The sequence below is a fragment of the Sinohyriopsis cumingii genome, unplaced genomic scaffold, assembly GCF_028554795.1.
Source record: "Sinohyriopsis cumingii isolate HCF-2022 unplaced genomic scaffold, ASM2855479v2 utg002455l, whole genome shotgun sequence".
Classification (NCBI taxonomy): domain Eukaryota; kingdom Metazoa; phylum Mollusca; class Bivalvia; order Unionida; family Unionidae; genus Sinohyriopsis; species Sinohyriopsis cumingii.
The window spans coordinates 221,892-239,687 of NW_028316216.1; the positions used below are offsets into that span (position 1 = coordinate 221,892).

The 17,796-nt window shown below is 37.3% G+C and overlaps 1 long non-coding RNA gene across 1 annotated transcript; it reads left to right on the plus strand.

The window, feature by feature from the left end:
• The first annotated feature begins 408 nt into the window (after nt 1-408).
• On the plus strand, nt 409-17,472 carry LOC149770718 (uncharacterized). The gene is made up of 3 exons (XR_016418489.1): nt 409-549; nt 803-896; nt 17,276-17,472. It is a non-coding gene; the product is annotated as an uncharacterized LOC149770718 (long non-coding RNA).
• Nucleotides 17,473-17,796: the final 324 nt, after the last annotated feature.

Sequence of the window (17,796 nt, forward strand, 5' to 3'; positions counted from 1 at the left end):
ACTGGCCGCCATGTATAGCCTATCGCGTGCTGAAAAATGGCGTTAAACCCTACAACAACAACAACAACATTCAATCTGTTTTGGGGCATGTTCAATAGTATGTCCTCTCTTGGTAATTGCAAGATCCTAACTTATGCGGTCGAATGATTGTTATTACGCTTGACTGATCTTTATGATGGAAGTTTTTTCTCAGCTCAAGTGGAGAAACCTACATTTTATTTTCTTTTTACATTGGAAAAGATGTGATCTATGCTACTTTAAATACACTCCCATACAATCTTAAAGATACCTTTCTTTCATTTTTACTGGTTGCATTTTTCGGTGGGAGGGATAACTGTTTTCATTAATTCCATGTATTGGTTACCGACTGAAAATTGTTATGTATGCGTAGCGTGCAATATTGCTTAAAAGACAATACACTAAAGATCAAATTCATTCCTTGATAGAAAGCAGAAACCGCAAATAGCTGTCGAGAACTATTTGTCATAATGAAGAATCTCGTTGTGTTGCTGCTTTTCTTGGCACTGTTTACGGTCGCCCTTTCCGCAGGTATTTATTTATTCTTATCATTTCGTGCTTATAATTTCCCCTTCACGAAACGTGTTTAGCCTGTCGTGTATGGTTGTATCAGATATATTTCTGCGTGCAAACATAAGAATGCATCCATATTCTCTAATAAGATTGTAAATTTATAACATCAAATATGAATCAAAAGATATTATGTAGGATATATATATATATATATATATATATATATATATATATATATATATTCTTTTATTGTTCTTTCTTTTTTTCTCAGACCTTCGTATAAACTATTCGGTACTGGATGATATAGCTAAATCCTTGGAAGACATTTTAAAGGTCGTAAAGGAAAACCCTGTAGAACTGACTGAGTGAGTGTATATATGTTAATAGCTCGTTTTGTTAATTTTTATCTTCTTGCAAGTAGTAATTCTACTCATCTGCATTATTTTTTCGGTAAGAAATTGGGATATGAATTATGAGAAGACAATTTCATTGGAACTTGGATAACAATTATTGCTTAAGTACGTGCATCATGGAATCGTATAATATGGGCGTGGCCAGTGCTCATTCATATATCGATGGAACAGATGTTAAGATTATTCCTGTCGTGCAAAGCTGACCAGGCTATAACGTTTAAACAAAGATGATTTAAAATTTATCAATGTTAGTCATATTTAAAGATATTTCAACTTTCTATAATAGAAGCTTAATTAAGTTTTAAACATGATTTAATATATAGTCATTATTTTAACTGTTTTGTATTTAGATATCCTAAATGTCGTCGTCCGTCCTCATAAATGTTAAACAAAGATGGACACCAGTCAATGTAAAAAATAGGATAGGGATACATTTCACTTAACAAAATGCTAATAGATGCAAGTTTTTTTTAAATAAAAAAAAAACAATCTATACAGTTCTGATGATAATTCGCTTGATGAATTTTAGATGATGCTATCCAAGTAGACTATTATATGGATTAGTCTGTATTTTGCCAGAATACATACATTTTAGAGTAGCATAAATTTAAGGACACATTCGTGTTTATTTGTTTGTGTTGCAGGAAGGTATCTGTTCTATATATTCGTACCTACAGTCAGTGGATTATAGACTCGAATCACAACTGTACTAATTATAGTTTAATATTTTTGTAAATGTATACTGTGAGAATTGATATCAATTGAATCCTGGGAAAGTCTTCAAAAGAGAACTTTAAGAATCAATATAGCCTTCTAATACATTATCAGCAAAGGTAAAGCCAATTATGAATATGGCAATGGTAGCAACAAGAATATTGTTATCATGTAGCGTAAATTTTTGTCTATATCACAGCATATGTGTGATTTCTGTCTTTGTCTCTCTCTCCAAATATATATATATATATATATATATATATATATATATATATATATATATAGTAATTAATGAACATTAAGAAAAATAAATATATATATTATATCTTGACATATCCTTGGGCACATATATTTAGTTACAAATAAATTATAGTATTATAACTTACAGAACAACTTAACTCGCGAATGTATAAAATAATATCATAAATATCAGTTTATTCATTTTTAAAAAAAAATGTAATGGCATCAATAAATTAATTCCCAATATATTATGATTATTTGTTTATAAATTGTTGATTTTAAGTATTATGCACACCATACTAGCATGGAAATTTAGTTTTGATGCAATAATGAACACTGGTCAAAAATATATCAAGATATAATATATATTTTTATATGTTTTCAATATTTATTAATACATTTGTAAAACAGTTATCTTTAGAAATATATGTATCTTTAGGATCCAGTTTTATGAATTTTCATGTATTAAAATATGATTAATTTGTTTTCTATATGCATATTTCCATGTCAATTATTTGTTAAGGAATAATATCATTATGTATAATAAATTTAAGCAATTACATCATCCTGTTTATGTCATATTGTTTATATCAATGCTCATATAGAAACACAATTTATTTAATGACTTAAACAAAGATACTGAATTCAGTTTGAATTTAGTCTGATGAAGTAATAAAACGAAACCGGTAGCACATTCTACATGTAGGTGCTGTTTATTAATAAGGTATAAATGTAGAGATCGATGAGACCGATATAAGTAGTAAATGGGGTCACCCTAGCGACAATGGGAATTAGCATTACAGAGACCCCTGGGTCACTCTAGCGACAATGGAAATTTAACATGGAGAAAAATCGTGGGTCACTCTGGCGACAAGGGAAATTTAACATAGAGAAAAATCGTGGGTCACTCTGGCGACAAGGGAAATGAACATAGAGAAAAATCGTGGGACTGTTGAGCGTCAAGGGGAATTGAACATGGGAATAGAGTGTGGGTCTGTCTAGGGACTAGGGGAATTTAACATATGGAAATTGAACATGGTGGGTCTGTATAGCGTCAAGGGGAATTGAACATGGTGGGATTGTCTAGGGACAATGATGGTAGAGGGTCAAACACAACAGAGACAGAAACATACATACACTAGTACAAGCGTGAGATTTATATATAAAGCATTACCAAGACCTGAAATCTTGCTGGGGTGTTCAAAAATTTGCATAATTGTAATGATGCTATAAATAGCTATAATCAAGGAAATGCTCAACGACAAAATGGATGTGACTAAAAGTAACGTTAAAATGACGAAATTGTCCCAGAATTTAAAGGAAAATAAACATATCCCCGAAAATTAAGTTACAATGGTTTAGACTAAAATGGATAAAATTAGTAACTACTTACAATATCAACTTCTGTGACGATCATGGATAAATACCTATGTATCTATAATCAGCTGAAATTCCTATGAAATCCCACTATCTATTTATAGCTCCAACTTGTGGGTTTTTCCTTTGGAAAATCCCACTATCTTTTTATAGCCTCAGCTTGAGTGACGTTCCTGTTTATGAATTCTAGCATATATGTATAGCTACAAAATGTGGAAATCCCCAAGTCCATCTTTATAGTCTCAAAATTTCCAGCGTCAGTGACGTCACTGTACTGAACACTAGGGGGATAAATGGCAACAGTGTTGCAAGTGGCTGACCTGAATACGCGCTACTGTAGGTAGGTAGGTAGAGTGTATCTGATAGGGATAAAGTGAGTTTTATAGGGACAAACAGAGACCAATACACACACACACACACAACATACGCGCGCAGACTCACACACACACACACACACACACACACACACACACACACACACAGAGGGAAGAGGAAAAAACAAACCCCAAAATATACTATCCACACTCGGGAGGAAGAAAAAAAAACAACCAAATATACGATCTACACAACGTACGCGAACACACACACACACACACACACACACACACAACATACGCGCGCAGACTCACACACACACACACACACACACACACAGGGAAGAGGAAAAAACAAACCCCAAATATACTATCCACACTCGGGAGGAAGAAAAAAACAACCAAATATACGATCTACACAACGTACGCGAACAAACACACACACACACACACACACACAACATACGCGCGCAGACTCACACACAAACACACACACACAGAGGGAAGAGGAAAAAACAAACCCCAAATATACTATCCACACTCGGGAGGAAGACAAAAAAACAACCAAATATACGATCTACACAACGTACGCGAACACACACACATACACACACACACACACACACACACACACACACACACACACACACACACACAGAGGGAAGAGGAAAATACAAACCCCAAATATACTATCAACACAGAAGGGAGATAATACAAACCCCAAATAAACTATCCACACAAACGTACGCGAACGCATACAAACCCCAAATACACTATCAACACAGAAGGGAGATAATACAAACCCCAAATAAACTATCCACACAAACGTACGCGAACGCATACAAACCCCAAATACACTATCAACACAGAAGGGAGATAATACAAACCCCAAATAAACTATCCAAACAAACGTACCCGAACGCATACAAACCCCAAATATACTATCCACACAACGTCGCTAACGCATACAAACCGCAAATATACTATCCACACTCGGGAGGAAAAGAAGAAAAACAACCAAATATGCGATCTACACAACGTACGCGAACACACACACACACACACACGCACACCACAGAGGGAAGAAGAAGAAAACCATTATACACTATCCACACGCAGTGAAGAAATAACCCTTTATATATATACTATCAAAAGAGAGTGAAGAAAATAACCCATTATATTCCATCAACACAGTGAAGAAGAAAAAGTTTTTTGAAAGCACCTAAGCCCTCACCTGCAATGACCAACTCTGCCAAACACCTACACCCCACCCACCCCCACTCCCAACACTACAAAACCCATTTAACTCGTTATTTTATGGCATCAGTGTGTGATTTAGGAAACATCAAGACACAAAATGATGGACGAATAGACTGACTATTGTTTACGGACTTGAATGCCTAAAGAGCGTGCGTGAAGGAAAACATCCTTCCATTTCAATTCTAACTAAAACATGATCCAGAGGGATAGAGAGAGGTGAAAGAGCACAATTTCATAAAGTGTGAGTAAAAACAAAACACGCCATCCTTATTATACAATGTCAAGACCAAGACACACTTACGTTTTCTTTCTGGTCTATTCTCTTTTAGAAGGTAGTATGAAATTTCACATCAGGGCCAACGCATCGGCTCACATTGTCAATTTTTCCATTTCCATGTTTTTACTGGCACAAGTTCTTCATCATCTTCAATTTCTTCTTCTTCTGAATCCCTCTTCTCTGTTTCGTCTTGTTTTTGTTTCTTCTCTTTTCTCGTAGGGCACTCTGAATTCCAGTGTCCTTTCTCCTGACAACGATATTAGGTATCTTGACTTTTGTCTCTCTCTCTTAGACGAAGCAGGTATTCTGGAGACAAATACCCATTTACCTTTGCAGATATAGCAAACTTCATTAGCACTTACACACTTTCGTATGACTCTCATCAAATCAACGACCAAAAGAGTAAGTTTTGTTGCCACTTTCGCATGTGAATTATGCTTTCGTATGACTTTTAGCAAATATTTGACCAGCAGGTCGATCTGTGCTGACTCTTCCATCTTCTTGATCGTTTGAGAGCGGAATGAATACTCTGACGCTAAGACACTCTCCTTATATACATGGACCTGCTGCGTATGAAACCTAGTCAAATGTAATTTTGCAATAAGATGAAACGATTTCATTGAGGAAGTAAAAAGCAATGATGTACCGTATCGCCTCACACAAAACCTGAAGTTTTAGTTCAAATCCGTGTCAGCGATTTCGAAGACGACATAACTGAGCTTTAATCAATGCTCTCCAATTATGCCACAAAACCACGAGTCCTGATTCACGCCAAAAGAAATTTCGTTCGGTCCATAAAAAATAGTATCACATCTGAGAAACGCAAAAACGAACTTCCAGAAAACTGAGAACGACGGCTTACACCTACAACGTAAATGTGTGAGTTCAAGTAGTGCGTAAAACTTAGTCAAATTAAATTTTTATAGTCAAGACGAAACGATCTCTTTTCGAAGAAGAAAGCAGACAACAAGCGACAATGGCGATCCGTGTCACACAACACTTTTCAAAATGTATATTATCAGAGGTTTGTTCTAGCGATCTGCACGGTTAAATTAAATGTTGATGTATTTTGCAATAAGACGGACACAATTTCCATGGGATCGCCCATGGTACGATTGTTCGTGCATTAGTTTAATTTTTAAAAATACTTTTTATATAAATCGCCTATAGGATAGACCCAGTAAAGCATGGCCATTCTCGTCACTGTCTGAATAGCTACTCATGTCAATTCGAAGCGAACGCGGTAAGAAAATAAGTATAGCCAATGAAATGGCTTACAACGGGTGATGCATTGTTTTATTCTAGGTCTGTGTGGCATAATAATCCCTATGTTCTTGCGTTGTTACCATTACAGTGCAGACAGACTGAAATGTGAACTTACAAGCCCTCTTTGTGTGTGTTGTACCATTTCCTCTTACCACATCAAAATACTGAGCGTCACAGTATTGGTTCGCGTTTTCAAGCTGACCATTTTTTATATCTCACTTAAACATTTCGACATAAACACTCACATCGGTAGAGTCAGAACAGACGTGTTACAGTATTGAGGGGCATGTTATCTTTTCTTTTTCAAACTAATAAATTTGGGGTTTGTATGAAGTAAAGAACCGAAAGTACAGTGAAACTCAAGGATGATGACCCAATCTGTCTGTCTATTGATGCGTGTATTTACTTAAGAAGAAATATGACCTCTAAAACACAAAAAGATACGGCAAGCATGATTAGATTAAACACAACGATGTTTTCCTTCACGCCCGTGTAATTAAGAGTTTCAATCGTACTTGAAGACAAACTTGGTCTCCTTTTGTAGGGCTTGAAATAATAAAAAAACTGAAAAATCTTAAGCACTTTGCTATAGATAATTTCATCAACAGACCAAACAACATAAATACCGTTACAACAATAGAAAGCCTTAAATCTTCTATCAAAAAGAAATGCATGAAAAAAATTAAAGATTAACGATAACTAACCAATGAAACCGAATTTAACAAAGGCAATGACATGTGAAGAAATGCCTCTCACTTTGGAAAGGTAGGCGAATGTATTCTGTCATGCACCGTCAACTTGAAAAAAATTATAAACAGAGAGAAACCTGAATTCAAAATTCAGTTGTTTCTTTTTCTTCAAAATTATTTCGTTTCTTTTCTTTTTTTTTTTGGAACAAATCTAAGCACTAATATAGAGTGGAAAAGGGAAAATGCACATACAAGCTTTGATATTTCTGAAAAAAGGAGGAGATATTCCTAACGTTCATAACCACCTATATATGCTTGGACTTGTCTGTGACTTATCCACAAAACAAGATATACATATTTCTGGTCAAGCTGCAAGTGTGTGCGTGTTTTTGAAAATGGTAAAAATTGAATATACAATTTTCTCGTGACACTTATAAAGTGAAGAGTCTGTGCAAGTGTCAAAAGCCAAAGTCATATAAGTTTTGTATTTTGTACGGCTTGTAAAGATTTCTACTTTAGAAAATGTGAAGTATCACAAGTTATTATCACAAACAGAAGTGGAACATAGGGGCTTGCAAGAAAGAAAATAACCCAGACAGTTGGTGTCATCAAGAGTGCTAGAGACGGTACCCGAACTTGCTTGCCTGCTTACTTGAATTAAAGTGATTTTCGCTCTAATGGAGCATGTATCACTGGTTTAATAACACATAGCGTGATTTTTAATTACTCCTGGGGAAGGAAAGAGAGCCTCATCCCCCAGGCTTTTATGTACTCACAGACTATTTTTAAATTTAGCCACTCAGGTGTAGGACTAACTAGTCCTTAACAACCTGACTGAAAGACTTTAAACATGAATGGGAATTGTCTCACCACACACTCATTATTCTGTCCGAGCGTGGTAAAGGAGGAAAAAGGTGCTCAGCAAGACAGCCATGGATGTTAAGTACTCACCAAAACGCTAGCCCGTACTTATTTCAAATCAAGTCCCGTTTTTGCTAATGGACAATAAAAGGTACCAATAATGTGTTAACCATCTGTGCAATTAGTTCAAATCTAACGAGTCTGTTAAATTTCCTACTTCCTAACATATCTGTCTAATATTAGTATTTAGTGTACATAAAAATAGCCATACTGATCTTATTTTAAATTATTATGTCTAAGCGACATATACCAGTTTGGTCACTGTTAGGTTTAAAAAGTTAAGTTTGTTGTGGTGTTCCAATGGGTCAAGTTTGTTTCGAGAATAGTTTAGTCAAGGAGGGATACCAAGCCAAATATGGTTCCCTATTTAATAAAAAGCAATCTTTTGGAGCCCTAAAAAAAAGTCTGTTTTTTCTGTTAGAAGGTAACACGTCTCTCTTTGGCTTTCACGTTCTTTCCCGCACTCCTAGTCTCATGATTCTTGATATCAGGAAATGCGTAGCCATGATGGGCGGTAATGTAAGCAGCGGTTTCTACCAGTTGACTGAGGGGGTATCCAGTGTAGGCTTGTCTGTAGAATTGGGGAAGAACTCTGACCCCTAATCCCCATTGAGAAGGTCTTGGTTTAAAGGTGTCTAGAGATTTGTAGGCAACGTATTGTATGGCTGTAATAAACTGCCCTGCTATGTTGACGTCATACAATGCTTGATCTAGCCCCATTTCGGTGTACTTCTCAACGAGGGTCAGCGTCCCCCTCCTCCTCAACCGCCTCAATTTCCTCTTCTGGTTCTGATACTAATTCTTCAGTTGAGGTAGATAGTTTCAAATCCGCTGCTATGGTGTCTGTCGCTGTTATTGTTGTTGTGGTTGTTCTTTCAGCTGAGATTGCCTGTAGTATCGGAGTGAGAAAAGAACGTAGTGCCTCCGATAATTACATTTGAGTTTGCCATACCGTTTGTGTAACATAATTGGACCTTTGTTTTGCCACCACTCTTTCCGGGACGGGTTGTTTGTTAGGTATAGTCGGCTGTTGACCAGCTGTTATTTGTGTTCTCGAGGTGGGTGGAGTGCTAACTGGCTAGGTCTGCATTTCTTGCTCCCGCTGCTGTTGCGTATATTTCTTCCCTCCACACCGAGTTCTGGACCTAATTCTTTAAATTTCGTTGTACCCGAACTTACATTATTCATATTATCACCAACAAAAGAAAACAAAACGCACAGACCTAAAAGAAACACTCATTCACTTTTTACAGAACATTACTATTTTTAAAATTTTGATAAGCGACGGAAACGAACAACTTAGAGTCACACTTTATAACCAAGATAAAGAAATCATGTGCTGATAGACTCACTTCTGTATTTTTTCTTCTTACTGACTAACGTATCATAGGCAGTGGAATGTGATTTCTTTTCGAGAGTATGGGGTAGCCCTGAAATTTTTTTTGGGAAGTTGAAGCTATGGCGATCGCTTAGGTTATAAGATGATGGCCTCCTCTGACGACAGGCTTTCTCACAGGATAAGGTCTGCTTCTTCGGAAAGAGAAGAAGAACTCTTTGGTGTCGATAAAACTGTTAACAAAGCCTCTGCCAGGTTCATGCTGCTGCTGCTGTTGCTGCTCTCTCTGCTGTTTATGAAGTCAGTACTTCTCCATCCATTCTTCTTTCTCCTTCTTGAATTCCTCCTTGAAGAGCTCTTCTTTCAGGTCTTCAGTGACTTTCAACATTATGATATTGTCTATCTCTTCAGGTCTCGGTATCAGACTTGTCATGACCCTATGCAAATTCACATAGGCTTCGTTCAACTTGGCTTATCTTGAGCACATCTTCGTAGGAAGATGAGTCGACAATGGATGGACAGACTGGAGACACAACACAACACAACATTTCTGAATTCAAAAATGTTGTGTTGTGTTGTGTCTCCAGTCTGTCCATCCATTGTCGACTCATCTTCCTACGAAGATGTGCTCAAGATAAGCCAAGTTGAACGAAGCCTATGTGAATTTGCATAGGGTCATGACAAGTCTGATACCGAGACCTGAAGAGATAGACAATATCATAATGTTGAAAGTCACTGAAGACCTGAAAGAAGAGCTCTTCAAGGAGGAATTCAAGAAGGAGAAAGAAGAATGGACGGAGAAGTACAGACTTCATAAACAGCAGAGAGAGCAGCAACAGCAGCAGCAGCATGAACCTGGCAGAGGCTTTGTTAACAGTTTTATCGACACCAAAGAGTTCTTCTTCTCTTTCCGAAGAAGCAGACCTTATCCTGTGAGAAAGCCTGTCGTCAGAGGAGGCCATCATCTTATAACCTAAGCGATCGCCATAGCTTCAACTTCCCAAAAAAAAATTTCAGGGCTACCCCATACTCTCGAAAAGAAATCACATTCCATTGCCTATGATACGTTAGTCAGTAAGAAGAAAAAATACAGAAGTGAGTCTATCAGCACATGATTTCTTTATCTTGGTTATAAAGTGTGACTCTAAGTTGTTCGTTTCCGTCGCTTATCAAAATTTTAAAAATAGTAATGTTCTGTAAAAAGTGAATGAGTGTTTCTTTTAGGTCTGTGCGTTTTGTTTTCTTTTGTTGGTGATAATATGAATAATGTAAGTTCGGGTACAACGAAATTTAAAGAATTAGGTCCAGAACTCGGTGTGGAGGGAAGAAATATACGCAACAGCAGCGGGAGCAAGAAATGCAGACCTAGCCAGTTAGCACTCCACCCACCTCGAGAACACAAATAACAGCTAGTCAACAGCCGACTATACCTAACAAACAACCCGTCCCGGAAAGAGTGGTGGCAAAACAAAGGTCCAATTATGTTACACAAACGGTATGGCAAACTCAAATGTAATTATCGGAGGCACTACGTTCTTTTCTCACTCCGATACTACAGGCAATCTCAGCTGAAAGAACAACCACAACAACAATAACAGCGACAGACACCATAGCAGCGGATTTGAAACTATCTACCTCAACTGAAGAATTAGTATCAGAACCAGAAGAGGAAATTGAGGCGGTTGAGGAGGAGGGGGACGCTGACCCTCGTTGAGAAGTACACCGAAATGGGGCTAGATCAAGCATTGTATGACGTCAACATAGCAGGGCAGTTTATTACAGCCATACAATACGTTGCCTACAAATCTCTAGACACCTTTAAACCAAGACCTTCTCAATGGGGATTAGGGGTCAGAGTTCTTCCCCAATTCTACAGACAAGCCTACACTGGATACCCCCTCAGTCAACTGGTAGAAACCGCTGCTTACATTACCGCCCATCATGGCTACGCATTTCCTGATATCAAGAATCATGAGACTAGGAGTGCGGGAAAGAACGTGAAAGCCAAAGAGAGACGTGTTACCTTCTAACAGAAAAAACAGACTTTTTTTTAGGGCTCCAAAAGATTGCTTTTTATTAAATAGGGAACCATATTTGGCTTGGTATCCCTCCTTGACTAAACTATTCTCGAAACAAACTTGACCCATTGGAACACCACAACAAACTTAACTTTTTAAACCTAACAGTGACCAAACTGGTATATGTCGCTTAGACATAATAATTTAAAATAAGATCAGTATGGCTATTTTTATGTACACTAAGTACTAATATTAGACAGATATGTTAGGAAGTAGGAAATTTAACAGACTCGTTAGATTTGAACTAATTGCACAGGTGGTTAACACATTATTGGTACCTTTTATTGTCCATTAGCAAAAACGGGACTTGATTTGAAATAAGTACGGGCTAGCGTTTTGGTGAGTACTTAACATCCATGGCTGTCTTGCTGAGCACCTTTTTCCTCCTTTACCACGCTCGGACAGAAAAATGAGTGTGTGGTGAGACAATTCCCATTCATGTTTAAAGTCTTTCAGTCAGGTTGTTAAGGACTAGTTAGTCCTACACCTGAGTGGCTAAATTTAAAAATAGTCTGTGAGTACATAAAAGCCTGGGGGATGAGGCTCTCTTTCCTTCCCCAGGAGTAATTAAAAATCACGCGGTGTGTTATTAAACCAGTGATACATGCTCCATTAGAGCGAAAATCACTTTAATTCAAGTAAGCAGGCAAGCAAGTTCGGGTACCGTCTCTAGCACTCTTGATGACACCAACTGTCTGGGTTATTTTCTTTCTTGCAAGCCCCTATGTTCCACTTCTGTTTGTGATAATAACTTGTGATACTTCACATTTTCTAAAGTAGAAATCTTTACAAGCCGTACAAAATACAAAACTTATATGACTTTGGCTTTTGACACTTGCACAGACTCTTCACTTTATAAGTGTCACGAGAAAATTGTATATTCAATTTTTACCATTTTCAAAAACACGCACACACTTGCAGCTTGACCAGAAATATGTATATCTTGTTTTGTGGATAAGTCACAGACAAGTCCAAGCATATATAGGTGGTTATGAACGTTAGGAATATCCCCTCCTTTTTTCAGAAATATCAAAGCTTGTATGTGCATTTTCCCTTTTCCACTCTATATTAGTGCTTAGATTTGTTCCAAAAAAAAAAAAAGAAAAGAAACGAAATAATTTTGAAGAAAAAGAAACAACTGAATTTTGAATTCAGGTTTCTCTCTGTTTATAATTTTTTTCAAGTTGACGGTGCATGACAGAATACATTCGCCTACCTTTCCAAAGTGAGAGGCATTTCTTCACATGTCATTGCCTTTGTTAAATTCGGTTTCATTGGTTAGTTATCGTTAATCTTTAATTTTTTTCATGCATTTCTTTTTGATAGAAGATTTAAGGCTTTTTATTGTTGTAACGGTATTTATGTTGTTTGGTCTGTTGATGAAATTATCTATAGCAAAGTGCTTAAGATTTTTCAGTTTTTTTATTATTTCAAGCCCTACAAAAGGAGACCAAGTTTATCTTCAAAGACGATTGAAACTCTTAATTACACGGGCGTGAAGGAAAACATCGTTGTGTTTAATCTAATCATGCTTGCCGTATCTTTTTGTGTTTTAGAGGTCATATTTCTTCTTAAGTAAATACACGCATCAATAGACAGACAGATTGGGTCATCATCCTTGAGTTTCACTGTACTTTCGGTTCTTTACTTCATACAAACCCCAAATTTATTAGTTTGAAAAAGAAAAGATAACATGCCCCTCAATACTGTAACACGTCTGTTCTGACTCTACCGATGTGAGTGTTTATGTCGAAATGTTTAAGTGAGATATAAAAAATGGTCAGCTTGAAAACGCGAACCAATACTGTGACGCTCAGTATTTTGATGTGGTAAGAGGAAATGGTACAACACACACAAAGAGGGCTTGTAAGTTCACATTTCAGTCTGTCTGCACTGTAATGGTAACAACGCAAGAACATAGGGATTATTATGCCACACAGACCTAGAATAAAACAATGCATCACCCGTTGTAAGCCATTTCATTGGCTATACTTATTTTCTTACCGCGTTCGCTTCGAATTGACATGAGTAGCTATTCAGACAGTGACGAGAATGGCCATGCTTTACTGGGTCTATCCTATAGGCGATTTATATAAAAAGTATTTTTAAAAATTAAACTAATGCACGAACAATCGTACCATGGGCGATCCCATGGAAATTGTGTCCGTCTTATTGCAAAATACATCAACATTTAATTTAACCGTGCAGATCGCTAGAACAAACCTCTGATAATATACATTTTGAAAAGTGTTGTGTGACACGGATCGCCATTGTCGCTTGTTGTCTGCTTTCTTCTTCGAAAAGAGATCGTTTCGTCTTGACTATAAAAATTTAATTTGACTAAGTTTTACGCACTACTTGAACTCACACATTTACGTTGTAGGTGTAAGCCGTCGTTCTCAGTTTTCTGGAAGTTCGTTTTTGCGTTTCTCAGATGTGATACTATTTTTTATGGACCGAACGAAATTTCTTTTGGCGTGAATCAGGACTCGTGGTTTTGTGGCATAATTGGAGAGCATTGATTAAAGCTCAGTTATGTCGTCTTCGAAATCGCTGACACGGATTTGAACTAAAACTTCAGGTTTTGTGTGAGGCGATACGGTACATCATTGCTTTTTACTTCCTCAATGAAATCGTTTCATCTTATTGCAAAATTACATTTGACTAGGTTTCATACGCAGCAGGTCCATGTATATAAGGAGAGTGTCTTAGCGTCAGAGTATTCATTCCGCTCTCAAACGATCAAGAAGATGGAAGAGTCAGCACAGATCGACCTGCTGGTCAAATATTTGCTAAAAGTCATACGAAAGCATAATTCACATGCGAAAGTGGCAACAAAACTTACTCTTTTGGTCGTTGATTTGATGAGAGTCATACGAAAGTGTGTAAGTGCTAACGAAGTTTGCTATATCTGCAAAGGTAAATGGGTATTTGTCTCCAGAATACCTGCTTCGTCTAAGAGAGAGAGACAAAAGTCAAGATACCTAATATCGTTGTCAGGAGAAAGGACACTGGAATTCAGAGTGCCCTACGAGAAAAGAGAAGAAACAAAAACAAGACGAAACAGAGAAGAGGGATTCAGAAGAAGAAGAAATTGAAGATGATGAAGAACTTGTGCCAGTAAAAACATGGAAATGGAAAAATTGACAATGTGAGCCGATGCGTTGGCCCTGATGTGAAATTTCATACTACCTTCTAAAAGAGAATAGACCAGAAAGAAAACGTAAGTGTGTCTTGGTCATGACATTGTATAATAAGGATGGTGTGTTTTGTTTTTACTCGCACTTTATGAAATTGTGCTCTTTCACCTCTCTCTATCCCTCTGGATCATGTTTTAGTTAGAATTGAAATGGAAGGATGTTTTCCTTCACGCACGCTCTTTAGGCATTCAAGTCCGTAAACAATAGTCAGTCTATTCGTCCATCATTTTGTGTCTTGATGTTTCCTAAATCACACACTGATGCCATAAAATAACGAGTTAAATGGGTTTTGTAGTGTTGGGAGTGGGGGTGGGTGGGGTGTAGGTGTTTGGCAGAGTTGGTCATTGCAGGTGAGGGCTTAGGTGCTTTCAAAAAACTTTTTCTTCTTCACTCTGTGTTGATGGAATATAATGGGTTATTTTCTTCACTCTCTTTTGATGGTATATATATAAAGGGTTATTTCTTCACTGCGTGTGGATAGTGTATAATGGTTTTCTTCTTCTTCCCTCTGTGGTGTGCGTGTGTGTGTGTGTGTGTGTTCGCGTACGTTGTGTAGATCGCATATTTGGTTGTTTTTCTTCTTCTTCCTCCCGAGTGTGGATAGTATATTTGCGGTTTGTATGCGTTAGGGACGTTGTGTGGATAGTATATTTGGGGTTTGTATGCGTTCGGGTACGTTTGTTTGGATAGTTTATTTGGGGTTTGTATTATCTCCCTTCTGTGTTGATAGTGTATTTGGGGTTTGTATGCGTTCGCGTACGTTTGTGTGGATAGTTTATTTGGGGTTTGTGTTATCTCCCTTCTGTGTTGATAGTGTATTTGGGGTTTGTATGCGTTCGCGTACGTTTGTGTGGATAGTTTATTTGGGGTTTGTATTATCTCCCTTCTGTGTTGATAGTATATTTGGGGTTTGTATTTTCCTCTTCCCTCTGTGTGTGTGTGTGTGTGTATGTGTGTGTGTTCGCGTACGTTGTGTAGATCGTATATTTGGTTGTTTTTTTGTCTTCCTCCCGAGTGTGGATAGTATATTTGGGGTTTGTTTTTTCCTCTTCCCTCTGTGTGTGTGTGTTTGTGTGTGAGTCTGCGCGCGTATGTTGTGTGTGTGTGTGTGTGTGTGTGTGTTTGTTCGCGTACGTTGTGTAGATCGTATATTTGGTTGTTTTTTTCTTCCTCCCGAGTGTGGATAGTATATTTGGGGTTTGTTTTTTCCTCTTCCCTGTGTGTGTGTGTGTGTGTGTGTGTGTGTGTGAGTCTGCGCGCGTATGTTGTGTGTGTGTGTGTGTGTGTGTGTGTTCGCGTACGTTGTGTAGATCGTATATTTGGTTGTTTTTTTTTCTTCCTCCCGAGTGTGGATAGTATATTTTGGGGTTTGTTTTTTCCTCTTCCCTCTGTGTGTGTGTGTGTGTGTGTGTGTGTGTGTGTGTGTGTGTGTGTGAGTCTGCGCGCGTATGTTGTGTGTGTGTGTGTATTGGTCTCTGTTTGTCCCTATAAAACTCACTTTATCCCTATCAGATACACTCTACCTACCTACCTACAGTAGCGCGTATTCAGGTCAGCCACTTGCAACACTGTTGCCATTTATCCCCCTAGTGTTCAGTACAGTGACGTCACTGACGCTGGAAATTTTGAGACTATAAATATGGACTTGGGGATTTCCACATTTTGTAGCTATACATATATGCTAGAATTCATAAACAGGAACGTCACTCAAGCTGAGGCTATAAAAAGATAGTGGGATTTTCCAAAGGAAAAACCCACAAGTTGGAGCTATAAATAGATAGTGGGATTTCATAGGAATTTCAGCTGATTATAGATACATAGGTATTTATCCATGATCGTCACAGAAGTCGATATTGTAAGTAGTTACTAATTTTATCCATTTTAGTCTAAACCATTGTAACTTAATTTTCGGGGATATGTTTATTTTCCTTTAAATTCTGGGACAATTTCGTCATTTTAACGTTACTTTTAGTCACATCCATTTTGTCGTTGAGCATTTCCTTGATTATAGCTATTTATAGCATCATTACAATTATGCAAATTTTTGAACACCCCAGCAAGATTTCAGGTCTTGGTAATGCTTTATATATAAATCTCACGCTTGTACTAGTGTATGTATGTTTCTGTCTCTGTTGTGTTTGACCCTCTACCATCATTGTCCCTAGACAATCCCACCATGTTCAATTCCCCTTGACGCTATACAGACCCACCATGTTCAACTTCCATATGTTAAATTCCCCTAGTCCCTAGACAGACCCACGCTCTATTCCCATGTTCAATTCCCTTTGACGCTCAACAGTCCCACGATTTTTCTCTATGTTCATTTCCCTTGTCGCCAGAGTGACCCACGATTTTTCTCTATGTTAAATTTCCCTTGTCGCCAGAGTGACCCACGATTTTTCTCCATGTTAAATTTCCATTGTCGCTAGAGTGACCCAGGGGTCTCTGTAATGCTAATTCCCATTGTCGCTAGGGTGACCCCATTTACTACTGATATATATATATATATATATATATATATATATATATATATATATATATATATATATATATATATATATATATATATAGTAATCAATCTGAATTATCTAATAAGGTAAGATTTGTAGGATTGTAAATAGGTGTCAAATAATAAAACTGTTTTGTACCTGTTTTACAGTCAAGTGGTTGGCGCCATTTTGGAATTGTTGGATGAAATGAGACCGTTCCTGGCATGATGTATTCAATTCTCTGGGGGTGTTCAACCAACACGACAAGAAACAACTACCCTGATCATAATATTGTGCATGGACTTTATATTCTTGTCATTTGTATTTCCTGTACAATGTCAATAACAATATCTTGAAATGCCTCAAATCAGCTTTTCTTGTACTGTTGTAATCAAATTGCGATGCCGCTGCTACCAATGATACCACAAAGTTTAGTGGGCATTTCCATTTGGATTTAACTTTGATTACATTTTGGATCACGATTTCCATTTCTCGGTGAAATCTAGGATATGGACTTAACACTTCAAGTCACCAATACCAATATCCTGTCTTGTTTATTAATATACTCTAAAGAACCCTTCTGATCGTATCTTATATACAGCTGCGCGGGTTCATCCCATTTTTTTATGTCGTATCTCTTTGTATATGTGTAATTGCATATTCATCTCATAGCATATTGGTATGAACCAGG